Source organism: Hemicordylus capensis, chromosome 1, assembly GCF_027244095.1.
Source record: "Hemicordylus capensis ecotype Gifberg chromosome 1, rHemCap1.1.pri, whole genome shotgun sequence".
Classification (NCBI taxonomy): Eukaryota; Metazoa; Chordata; class Lepidosauria; order Squamata; family Cordylidae; genus Hemicordylus; species Hemicordylus capensis.
This window is the reverse complement of record NC_069657.1, coordinates 366,608,395-366,610,806: the sequence shown is the minus strand read 5'-3', so window position 1 is coordinate 366,610,806 and position 2,412 is coordinate 366,608,395. Positions and strand designations below refer to the sequence as shown.

At 50.7% G+C, this 2,412-nt stretch overlaps 1 long non-coding RNA gene across 1 annotated transcript; it reads right to left on the bottom strand.

Moving 5' to 3' along the window:
- Positions 1-602: 602 nt before the first annotated feature.
- Positions 603-2,192, bottom strand: LOC128344184 (uncharacterized). Its single transcript, XR_008315705.1, has 2 exons — positions 2,020-2,192; positions 603-816 (listed from the first exon to the last, which is right to left on the bottom strand). It is a non-coding gene; the product is annotated as an uncharacterized LOC128344184 (long non-coding RNA).
- Positions 2,193-2,412: the final 220 nt, after the last annotated feature.

Genomic DNA, 2,412 nt, shown 5'->3' with positions numbered 1-2,412 from the left:
AAATGGAGCCGCACAGCAGGGAAATACACTCCTGGCTGCCCTGGAAATGTGGTGCTGGATGTTATTTACTTGCAAATGGGCAGCCCTCCAAGTGCGCGCAACCCCGTTTTCAAATGTGACCATGCCCCCTGCGCTTCTGATGCCAGATGCAGGGGTGTGGCTGAAGCTCCAGGTGCAGCCCCTGAATATCTGATGTCAGGCTCAGGGGGTGTGGCTTGGGTGGACCGGACAGGGGTTGCTGGCATTCTCCCTACGCCACTGGCTAAGATGTCTCTGCCATGAAATTAATTAAGAATAACTAAAATGTGTTGAAAATGCTAATCCAACTCAATCACCCCTCTGTGTAAACATGCCATGGTGAGGAGTGATGCTGGTCCTAGATTTTTAAGAAAATAAAGTGATCTTGAGCTGGTGAGTGGATCACTTGTTGCTGGTGCTATCCAACAGAGGTATAACTACACCAGTTCAGCAGTGATGGTTGTACCTTTGGGAACATTGTTTGGTTCTAGCAGTTATCTCTGAAGACACTATAAAAAAACTGGTATGATCATGTCGGGAATGATACAGACCAAAAAAAACCACACATCACATATATTGCTGACTGCAAGTGAAAATAGTATTGTTCTTTTCTATAAAAAAGAGTTCCTTACATAGCCCAAGTGCCTTGATGCTATTACTTCTTGTTCAGACTTATCCACAGAGTCAATAGAAAGTGGTTGTTGGGATAGGAATAGGATGCTGTTGAGGTGAGGGCTCTACTTACTCCATCCAAAAGGTCTTTTGTGTGCTGGTGTCCCAGATTATGTGATCCATGTACTAAAATACAGAAAGGTTATTCACACAACTGAAAATTGTTTTTGGTTATTTACACAACTGAAAACTGGGTAGGACAAGTATCCTACCCAGGTTTGGGAGCTGTGTGTGCAGGGGCGTAACAAGGGTGGAGTGGGCCTAGAGAGAAGATTTTAAAATCCCCCCCCCCGCCAACCTCTCCTTCCCCATTCAAAAGGATATACCTTTTGAATGTAATAACCCTACATTTGCCTGTTATGCAGCTCTGAAAGGCACAAAAACCTTCACGGGGGGGGGGAGCGCAGACATGGCAATCACAAACTATATGGCTGCACTTTTCATATGCTCACAAATTGTCTTGAGATACACATGGTAGTACAATTCATCTAAAGTGAGTTGTGTTACAGCTCTGGCCAAAGACCTTGGGAATTGTAGTTTGGGATAGGGAAGAAAGGCTGAAGCTCTCAGCTGCAACAAAGTCAAATTTCTTCAGAAGGGAGGGGAGAGTGCCCAATGCCTCCCACCCCCTAATATTAAGGGGGATTGAGTTCAACAAATCTAGTGAATGGATACCCTTTAAAGAGCTAAAGCTAAAAAGGGTCCAGACAGCCTCCAGAGTCCAGACTCCTAGGCAAGCCTAGGTGTGGGGGAAAAGAACAAGATCGTGGAGACCACTGAACAGGAGCTCTCCTAGCTGACCACTGCTGGAGACAGAAGGGGGAGCAAAGCGGGGACCATGTGGGCGGGGGGAGAGCACAAACCAGGAACCATGCGGGCGGGTGGGTGGGCAAAGGGTAGGCCAGGAGAAGGAAAGCCGGGCCAGCCAGGAACCATGGCTGGCCGGGGAGAAGTGGCCATGCGGGCGGGTGGGGAGGAAGGGAGGGAGAATCAGGGACTCAGGGACCATGCGGGTGGGCGGGGGAGGAAAGCGGGGACCATGTGGGTGGCCAGGGAGGGGGGAGGAGAACGGGGGACCATGCAGGTGGGGAAGGGGAAGGACAGCGGGGGACCATGCGGGCGGGTGGACAGACAGAGAACAGGCCGGGAGAGGGGGAGAAGCAGCCAGGCGAGAAGAAAGAAGCGGGGACTATGCAGGGCGGGCGGGGAGGGCTGGGGAGGAAAGCGGGTGGGGGGGCAAGCTGGTGGGCAGAGAACAGACAGGGAGAAGCGGGGGCCATAGGTCAGGGTCAGGGAGACGAATACAATCTCCTCTTAGTAAAAACCAACCGCATAGCCCCACCGCGCGCCTTTCCTCCTTCTTCCTCCACCATGTCTTAAGTTGTTGTTGTCTTTCTGACTCCGAAAGTCCTCCTCTAAGTCCTTCTAGCTAGATTGATTGATTGTAAACTTTGTGAGTCAGGACAGGCAGGCTGTGATAGAGTGATCTCTTGCTTAGCCGGTGCGTGCTCCAGGCAGCAGCTGAGATGATCATGTGACTTTCTTCTGGATCACGTGAGGCACCACCAGGTGCCTGCCAGCCAGCCAATGGATGGGGAAGGAGGAGGAGCCCAGCCCTACGAGGCAAAGGGTGGAGACAGACAACAAGGAAGAAATAGCTGTGCAGCAGTCGGAACAAGGAGAAAAAAAATATAAATTGGAAATTGGAAAAAAAGAAGTGAT